Source organism: Pyrgilauda ruficollis, unplaced genomic scaffold (genome assembly GCF_017590135.1).
Source record: "Pyrgilauda ruficollis isolate IOZ18807 unplaced genomic scaffold, ASM1759013v1 scaffold12, whole genome shotgun sequence".
In the NCBI taxonomy this organism is placed as follows: Eukaryota; Metazoa; Chordata; class Aves; order Passeriformes; family Passeridae; genus Pyrgilauda; species Pyrgilauda ruficollis.
In genome coordinates, this window is record NW_024510321.1 from 600,923 (window position 1) to 610,967 (window position 10,045).

The window sequence follows — 10,045 nt, forward strand, 5'->3', positions numbered from 1 at the left end:
GTTCATGGTGGTCCCATGCAGAGTCCCACGGTGCTCCCACGCCTCCAGCAGCGGGACAGGCTCTGCCCGTCAGCAGGAAAAGCCCCAGGAGGGGCTCCTTTGATGGTGATGGTGAGGGGTTGTGTGCCTCAGTTTCCCCCTCCACAGCAGGATCCAGAGGGTGCTCCCTATAACCAAATGTATCTTAAACTCCCTCCCAGTGCAGGAGCCTCATTTCCTCCAAACAGCAGGAGAACACCCCAAAATCCCATTTTTAAATAAGCCAACTACTACAACCCAAACGGAGATTTTATCCCCCCAAAAGCCTTGGGGTCTTTTTATTTGGTTTGGGGAGGGGTAAGGAGCTATGTGCCTCAGTTTCTCCAACCATAGCAGGATCCAGAGGATGCTCCCAAGAACCAAACCTGCCTTAAACACATCCAGGTGGGGCATCCCCATTTCATCCAAAGAGCAGGAAAACACCTCAAAAATCCCATTTTAAATAAATCCCTGTTACTCCACAACACCTCAAATTGAGGTTTTATGCCCCAAAAAGCCTTGGGGTGTTTTTATTGGGGTTTGGGGAGGGGTAAGGAACTGTGTGCCTCAGTTTCCCCAACCATAGCAGGATCCAAACCTGCCTTAAACACATCCAGGTGGGGGATCCCCATTTCCTCCAGACAGTGGGAGAACACCCCAAAAATCCCATGGGGTCACTGGGATGGTGACCACCTCCACAACCCATTCCTGCCCCCAGCCCTCCTGCAGACAAACCACCCAAAACGGCACGTGGATCCACACCACCCTAAAAACAGAGCAGCACAGTAGCTCTGAAGGGCAGGGGGGCATCCCCAGAGCATTGGGGATTTTCATCCCACCTTCCCAGCTCCTCTGGCTCCCCCAGGCACTCCCAGCTGCAGACATCCATGCGGTAACGTCCTGCACTTGTTTAGACTCAGCCCTGGTTGCTGTGCTCAGTAACTTCTTCCAGATGTGAGCAGCTCTTTGCATAACGTCCCCGTGGCCACGTCCTGCCTGCGCCGGGTTCGTTGCAGAGCTTTTTAATTTTTTATTTATTTATTTTTTTAATGCTCTTTCTCATTCTCAACCCTGCACTGCTACACAGGAAAAAAATTCCTGGCCAGTGGCACCAGAACATCGTCCCTGTCAGAAAGGTTTTTGTGAGATGAGTGTTTGGCCTGCCTGACATCTCTCCTACCCTGGAAACCTTTCCAAAAAACTACATAAGCTCCTGGAAATGCAGCCAGTGCTGGGGGTGAGGGTGAGATGAGGCTGGAGGTGTGAGACAGGGATTAAAGCTCTGCTCCAGGGTCCAAATCCCTGTGGCCTTTTCATGGATGTGGCACAGGGGACCAGGGAGCTCCAGAACTTGGAGTCCTCATGGCTCTGGAATATGAAAATCTGCAGGGGTGGTCAAAGCCCTCTCTGAGGGGCTCTCCAAGAGGTCCTGGCTTTTTGCAAGAAGCTGAGCCCACTTCTCACATGGAGATCTGGTCTTTGCCAGGTGCAGTTTTTCCATCCTGGTGAGGGAGAAGCTGCTCCTGCAAGGACCACCACGACAAGGGGAAAACCTTGGAAGGGGCACAAGCAATGACACACTTGGGTGACACCCTTTATTTGAGCACGGTGACCACAGCAATGTTCCTGAGAGAAAAAACACAGGCGGTTCCTTGGCCACAGCCACCCAGGGGCTAGGTGGGGTTTGCTGAAAGAACCTCCTGAAGGTCCCTGCAAATCCCACCCCACCCAGTTTGGTGAGATCCCACCCAGCCTGCGCTGGGGTGGCTTTGTTGTGTCGGTCCATGGGGCATGTGGGTGACTGATCCCTCGTTGGAGCTTCTTCAGCTGCTGGGATTTCTGGCTGAGGGTAACTCCCAACCTCTTGGTGCCTTCATACAAAGTTCTGGAAGTTCTGGAGACTTCCTGGAAGGCTGTGGGCTGGGAAATGGCTCTGGCACAGCTTGCACAGCATCACTGGCTGTGAAAAATGATGAAGGGAAGGTTAACAGGGTGCACAGAGGGATCTGAGGGTCCAGAGCTCAGTTCAGTTGCTGTTAGGGAACAGGTTCTCCAGGAAGGCAAAGTTCTGGAGAAACTGGCAACAAGGAGCACATGGAGGGAGCTTGTTGACACAGAAGTGTTGGGTCTCCTCCCTGGGACTTTCCAGCAGCGTGGTGGCCACAAAAGGGATATCTCCTGTGGCTTTACCTCTTCCTTTCTCTCCCCAGGCCATGAGATGGCAACTGCAAGGTCACACAGGGTCTTAAATGAAAGATCAGCCACAACAACACAGATGAAAATGTTTAGGGAAACCAGGAGAGGTTCCTATTTCCTTGGTTTAACTGACAGCTGGTATTTCCATTTGCATTTCCATGGTTTCAGACTTCCCCAAAGGAAGTGTCATCAAGGACAAGGGACGAGAAGAAAGCTGAGACTCTGTAAGAGCTCAGGGAGCTTTGGGTTTGTGAGGAACCACGGAAGAACCTGGAGGTGTTTGTGTAGATGGGACACCTGGGGACAGAGTTTCGTGGTGGATGTGGCAGTGCCTGGCAGTTAATGGTCAGACTTGATGACCTTGAGGGTCTTTTCCAACCTAAATGATTCTGTGAAGAGCCAAGTGGACCTGGAATGATGAATTCCCAGGTGGAACCATGGCTCTGCCTGCCCAGGATTCCCTGCTTTTACAGCTGTGCTCTGCTGAGCATCTCCTCTAGGCTGGAATTCCCGTGGAGAGGTGCTCCAGGAGATGGTGAGAGGAGGTTCCGTGGTGTCCCCCCTTCCTGAGTGGGTCAGGGCTTGGGCAGAGCAGGAGGGAAGAGCCCTCCAGATTCCCTTGGGACACAGAATGGAGACTGGGGACGTGGTTAGGGACATATCCTGGGCTTGGCCAGAGGTTTTCACTCAGCAGCTGGTTTTCTGAGCAGGATCATGGAAAAGAAGGGATCAAATCAGGCCAAGGGAGGGAGAAAGAAAGAATAAAAAATAGGGGAAGCAAGAACATTCCTGGAGGCTCTCTGGCCTCCCTCCCTCCAACCTCCTGAGAGGAGCAGGAGGAGGAGAGAGACAAAACAAAAGGCTCAAGAAAAGAAGGAGCCAAAATAGCACTAACACGAGGGTTGTGAGGTCCAAAGCAAGCAGTGGCAGGGCAGGCCCCTTCCCAAAAACCCGTCAGCTTTCGGAGGATCCGGGGGTCCTGCAGAAAATGCTGCCCTTTTATGGCCAGGCGAGGAGGGCCGAGCACAGGATCCTGCCCTACTAAGGGAAAACATCTCCTGCTCAGCGTTTGCAAGGAGAACACCCACAGTGAGTATAGACAAGCTCTCAAAGGACGACTGAAATACTGCTGCTCGTGTTGACCCCGATTCTTCTCTGCTCTTTTCCTTTTTTTTTTTTTTTTTTTTTTTTTCTCTCTCTTAGAGTTCTCACTTCTGCCTCCAAACCAGGGAGGGAGGGTGGAAAAAAAAATAAAAAAAGACATTTAAAAAGAAAAGTGATGATCCAGGCAGGGCTGGCTGGGTCCAGGTGAAACCCTCCCATCATGGGGTGGGAGCAGGTTCAGGAGGGTTGGGTGGGGAGGTGGGTGAAGCCCCCTGAGCTGTTCCCCTTCCAGCAGTGGCTGTGCTGGTGTTTATCCTGCTCTGGGCCGGTGTTTATCCTGCCCTGGGCCGTGAAAGGGCTGAGATCCAAGCAGGGAAGACGTTGTTACTCCACTCAAGCACGACGTTTGTGCCAAGCCCATCCATCCACTGCTGCAAATCCCAGCTCTGGCTGGCCCAGAACCTGCTGCCTGGGATGGAACCACCAGCTCCCAAAGCTGCAAAAGCCACTCTATCCCATGGCAGGTGGTATTTTCACCAGGAATAACTTTTTGCCTCTGCTTGGCTGAGGCAGGGAGGGGAATCCACACTGCAAGTAAGACCCTGACTCACAGAAACCCCAGTGAATTTGTATTTTTCTGTATTTTTCATGCACCCAAGAATTTATCCACCCATAGGTATCTTCTGGATCTGGCAGCAGCCAGGTTTTAATTCTCAGAGGAGCTCATATTGGATTCTAGGCCTTTTTTTCTACCAATTTTGTAATTACCAGGTTTAATTTTATGTTTGGTAACACCAATGATAGGAAGTTTTAACCTTTAAATTAGCGCACAGCGATGAGAAGATCCAAGAGTTAATGAAAAAATGCCTGGAGAAGTGAATTTGGTTTGGTGGCCAGGTTTTGGTAGTGGGGGGCTACAGTGGGGTGGCTTCTGTGAGAAGCTGCTGGAAGTTTCCCCATGTCCAGCAGAGCTAATTCCAGCCAGCTCCAGGACTGACCCAGCGCTGGCCAAAGCTGAACCCATCAGAGAGGGGGGCAGCACCTCTGGAGAAAACAGATTTAGGAAAAAAACCCTGAAGCTGCAGACAGAGAAAGTGATGCCTCAGGTTTTAGCTTTTCTATTTTCCAGATTCTGTGTCTGCTTTAGAGCTTCACATCAGGGCATGGTGAGCTCTGTGCACAGAGCAGGGAGACAAAACAATTCCTGCTCCAGCTGGGCACCAAGGACAAATGATCCAAATCTCAGCCCAAGAGCACAAACCCCGTGGGCTGGAGAGAGAAAAACAAGCAGGATGGGAGTGCAGGGGCTGAGCTGGAATTGGACACTGAACTGCAATGTGCACATGGAGCAGAGCTGATCCCAGGGAGAGACCCCGGGAGCGCTCGTGCATTTTGGGACCATTTGGGTTCATCTTGGCTGCAGCCCTGGCTGGGCTCTTGTGCTGCCCAAGGTGGATCCATGGAGGAGATCCTTTGAATCAATCCCTGCTTTATTCTTTAGCTCTGTCTGGTCTCTGTTCTAGGTCAGCCTTCACAAGGCATCAAGAGGAGTGAGGATATGTGACAGGAGCAGCCCTGCAGACCCCCAGGTCACTGGGGAGGAGGGGCAGGAGCTGCTGCAGGTGCTGGAGCTGTGACTCCCCTGATATTCCATGGTGCAGCTTGTGGAGAAACCCTGCAGCCCATGGATCCACCTGCAGGACATGGAGGAGCCCACGCTGGAGCTGGGGGATGCTCAAAGCACCTTGTGACCCCATGGAGAGCCCACGCTGGGGCAGGGTGCTGGCCCACGCTGGAGCTGCATCCACCACAGCCCAAACATCTGCCCAGCTGCTGGACTTCAAGAAGTACTTCTTGGCTACCAGAACTGGAGCCAGCTGAGGCTGTGCTGTGTCTCTCCACGCTGCCTGACTCAGCGTGGCTTCAGCGTCTGCGCATCCCCGGCTGTGTTGGTGTTGGCAGACATTGACTCGTTAGCAGCGAGACTCATTAGAACTGGGGCCTTGGGGGATGTTTTCACAGAATTCTAGAACGATTTGGGCTGGAAGGAACCTTAAAGATCATTCTTTTCCAAACCCCTGCCATGGCAGGGACACCTTCCACTATCCCAGGTTGCTCCAAGCCCTGTCCAACCTTGCCTTGGACACTTCCAGGGATCCAGGGACAGTTGGGTCACCTAAACATGTTACAGGTGAGGAGACCACAGAGCAGCTGCCATGACCCTGCTTTTGCAGCTGGCTCTGCTCATCCCTTTGGATGAGTTACAGCAGAGCATTGCCAGGTCTTCGTTTTGGGTGGAAAAGGGCTTATTTGAGAGTTATTTAAGAGCAGGTTTTACAACCAAGGTCTGTGCTCTGCATGCACCGAGCAAGCCAAGCTGAGCCAAGCCAAGCAGCCCAAGCCAAGTTGTCCTCACTGCTGTTGTGTTGGAGGAACAATCTCTATTAACAACTTGACTTGGCAGTTTCAACATTTTGGGGAAAGAAATATTTTTATTCTCCCACCAGGCCTTTCTCCAGCCATTATTGGCTACTGCTTTCCTGCACAAACAATTTAACCCCTGTGATGTTCAGGGCACTGGAAAAAAGTAAATTTAGGAAAATTTAACCTTTTCCTGATAAAGCACATGGATTCAATGATCTAGATGGGAAAACCACAGGATTTTACTGATTTATTTAATTTTTTTTAAACCCTTCACAACACAATTAAAGAAACCATGTTGCCACATGACTGGAGGAAAAGTCCTTTTGTTGCTTGAAAACTGGTGAAAGAGAGAGAAAGCAAGAGGTTTCAGTGGTCATTTCTTGGGATGGAAATGAGTCCAGGGTGTGGTACAGCAGGGATTGAGTCCAGGGTTTTTCAACATCCTCACCCACAACCTGCCAGGAGCAAGAGCAGCCCCACATCTCCATTTCTGCAGGAAAGATCTTCTGAGGGCATCAAGTGCCACACTGAGGGCAATAAACTCCAAAAGGCTCCTCAAAACAGAAAAAGCTAAGAAGAAATTTCAAATAAGCTTTGATGTAGGAATAGATAAAGTAAAGCATCTGGAGAAAAAAAGATTTGAACGACTCTCGTGCTATGCCAAGGCTGGGACTGGCACCACGAGCTGAGATCTTGGACTGCCCCCAGAATTCACTGGCTCAGCGTGTGGCCAAGGAGTGTTCAAGGTGGCAGCTAAAAAGAGACAAGAAATTGTTATTTCTCAGCCTTCCCTGCACACATCCAATGCTCAAGGCATCACTTTGCTGCTGCAGGAAGCCCCGATGTGTTCTCGTTTCCATAACTCTGCAGCCCTGATGTCCAAGGAGAGCAAGCTGGTGTTGGAGAAGAAGGAAAAACAATTAAATGACCACTGGGATGGGGCAGCTGCTTTACAAGGTGAGATTGCAGCTCAGGGTCATTCAGCTTGGAGAAGGGAAGGCTCCTGAGAGCTTATGAATTTGCTTCCCAGGGGAAGCAAATCCTGAAGGTGATGAGGTCAGTGAACGTGAGATTATCATCAAATTGTAGAGATCGTAGAGTCCTATGGTTTGGGTTGGAGGGTCACCAAAGAGGAGGAAAATTTCCCAAGCGTTCTGTCCCACTGAGAACCCAAATTCTTTGAGGAAGGGATGTTGGTGTGGTGCCAGCTGTGGTGTTGTCCATAATGGCCAGCAGTGGTGAAAGCAGCGAAGAGGAAGCACCACAGGGCCTGTGTGCTCTTCACAGATGGCACCACAAACGAGAAGAAAAAAGGTTTCTCAGTGTCTCTGAAGAGCCTGAAGCACTTTGTGAGGAGAAGCAGGAGCTCATCGAATGAGCCAAGGAGAACTATTCCAGGGAAATCCATTGGTTCCCCCTGCTGATCCTGGACTATCGGATCCCGGCGGGCTGTCACGCTTTCACTGGGTCCTTCCTGGAGTATTTTGCTGCTGGTATCAGCTACCCAGTGAGGAAAGAGGGATACCAGAGTGTGGTGCAGATGGCATTCCCAAACACAGGGGAGGAAGGGGTTGGACAGCCTTCCTCAGACATCTCCCCCAAGGAAGCTGCTCCCTGACAGGACCAGACAAGAAGCCAGTGGAGTTCATAGTGAAGACCAAAGAGGCTGAAGAGCATCTCCTGGGGATCTTGAAAAGTGGGAAACAATCCTGCTGTCTGAAGAAATTCTTGAATTCCAGCCAGTACATAACCTGTGTGGAGACTTACCTGGAGGATGAGGAGCAGCTGGACCTGGTGGTTGGGTACCTGAAGGAGGTGTATGGAGCCTGTGGAGAGCTGAGGAGTGGCCGGGGCTGTCCTGGGGCCAGGTGTAAATAACCAGTGGTGATTTGTGTAAAACATGGCATTCTTTGTAAAATCTGTGTGTATGTTCCCAAATCCTCTGCTCCCAGCCCTTGCTGCTTCCCCTGGCATTGCCGTGTTCAGGATCTGCCTGATCCTCATCCATCAGTGCCCTCCTGGGGGGCTGCCAGAGACCCCCAGGGCTGTGCAGAGCTTCTGCTGCTCCACCGTCTTCCACGTGGGTTCTTTTAGCCAAACACCCGACTTGGGAAGGGATCTTGTCCTGCTTTGTGGCCAGCGGTGCCTGGTGGCCTCCTTGCTCCTGGAAAAACCAGGGGTTTATCACTTGGATCACTGCTCAGCACCTGCAGGCTTCACCAATAAATAAACAATTAACTTCAATGAGCAATAAACTTCATCCCTCCTCCAATACACAGCGCCAAGGTGGATTTAACAGCTCCTGTGTGCAAAGTTAAGGGTGGAATTCCTGTGACAGCTCCGAAGGGCGTTGGTGTCACCCCTGGGTTTGCCAGGTGTGGATCTGCAGGGTCTGCCCAGCACGGGGCTGGCAGCTCAAAGGCAGCTTTGCATATCAAAGGAGAATGCAGCAAGAAGCAGCTTTTCATTAGTCAGGAAGTCATAAATTGATACCTTGATTGAAATAATTATCAAGAATTACAGGAAATACCCGGAGATGCATTTATATTCAAGAGAGTCTCCAGGGAGTTGGGGAAACTTTGCCCCAAATAGGAGTTTCTGTTCAGGGATGCAGCACTGAAAAATGAAGCCCCACCTTTCAACCCCCCCATTATCAGTCCTGCCTTTTATCTGTCTTTTAAAACAGATTCTTATTTTTTCTTCTTTAGATAATCCTGATTTTTAAGGCTGCTATGGAAGTGCTGGAGTTGCAAAGCAGATACGTAGGAACAGCAGTAATTTCATTGCCCCTTTGTGATCAATCTTACACCCCTTGTCTCCCCTCTGGCTTTTAGGTCCCTGAAATTCACAGGATCCATCAAAACAGGAGTATCCAGAGAAGCTGTGGTTGGCCCTGGATCCCTGGAAGTGTCCAGGGCCAGGCTGGAGCACCCTGGGATAGGGGAAGGTTGGAGGGAGGTTGGAATGGGATGATCTTTAAGTTTCCTTTCCACCCAAACCATTCTGGGATTCTGTGAAATTGGCAATGTGAAAAACAAGAAACCATCTTACTCTGGAAATATTCATATACAGGAAATATCCAGTGAGATTTCCTCCCCTGCCTAAGCCATGTTATGTAATGCTCCAAACAAAAAAAAAAAAAAAACCCAAAAACCCAAACCAACCAACCAGAAAAAAAAAAAAACCAAACACCCAAAAAACCCAGAAAAACAAACCACACACAAAACTCTCAAAAAACCACCAACAAAAAAGCCAAACAACAAATCCAGGATGAAGATCACACAGAAATAGTCTGATTTATATTAGTGCCAAAAATCCCCATTAACTGCTGGTATTTGTGCTGAAATATTCAGCAGAGAAGGTTCCCTGCCCATGGCAGGGGGGTAGGAGTGGATGAACTTTTAGGGTCCCTTCCAACACAAGGTTTTCCCTAATTCCATGATCCTAAAGACACAGGGGTGAAGTGAAGGCCTCAAAGAGGTGTCTCAGGGTAGAAAGCTCAGCTTTTCAAGGCTAAATTTACAGCAGGGTTCAGAACCACCAAGGCTCCAAGGGTGGGTATGGAAAACAAACCATGGGCACCTTTTGGTTTTGTAAGACCCAAATCCAGAAGCTGAAGCTCAAATTAAATTTAAGACACCAGCTCCCATCCCTGCAGCTCCAGCACAGCTGGAAGAGGGAAGATGGCAGGGACAGATGACACAGAGCTGGAGGAAAGCAGTGCTGGAAGGAGGGAACATTGCTCACAGGAGTTATTTATGATCCGCCAGGAAAGCGAGGAGATACACAGCCTGGGACTCCCTGGGGATCTGTCCCAGGCCTGGTACTGCTCAAAATATTTTTTTAATAATTACTTGCATGAATAGAAAATTTGCTTCTTCCAGCTGCAAATGATAGCGAGCCGGGAGGGACTGGAGGAGCTTTGGAGGATGGGCTGGGACTTCAAAACAAGCTTGACGCAGTAGAGAATTAGCCTGGAAAATAAAAAAATAGTCTGCAATTTAGGAGAAACAAAGGGAAAATGCTGCTTTTATAAGAGGAGCTGGGCTGCAGAGCACAGTCTGGGGAGGGAATGGGGGAGCAGGGATGTGGCAAAGGCGTCACATCCCTGCCTGGGATGGGCAGCCTGTCACAGTCATATTTTCTGGAAAAATCCCTTTGCCCAGGATTCTTCTCCTGGGAAGCTGAGATGCCTCAGAGAAAAAGGAAAACAATAATTATGTGATTTGCTTTTCCTGTGTTTTGCTGCTGCTTTGGAATGTGTTTGGAGATTGTTTACCAACAGGTGATTGTTTCATTGGTT

The 10,045-nt window shown here is 50.0% G+C and overlaps 1 pseudogene; it reads left to right on the forward strand.

The window, feature by feature from the left end:
• Positions 1-1,809: 1,809 nt before the first annotated feature.
• On the forward strand, positions 1,810-7,620 carry LOC121364988 (annotated as a pseudogene).
• The last annotated feature ends 2,425 nt before the right edge of the window (positions 7,621-10,045 follow it).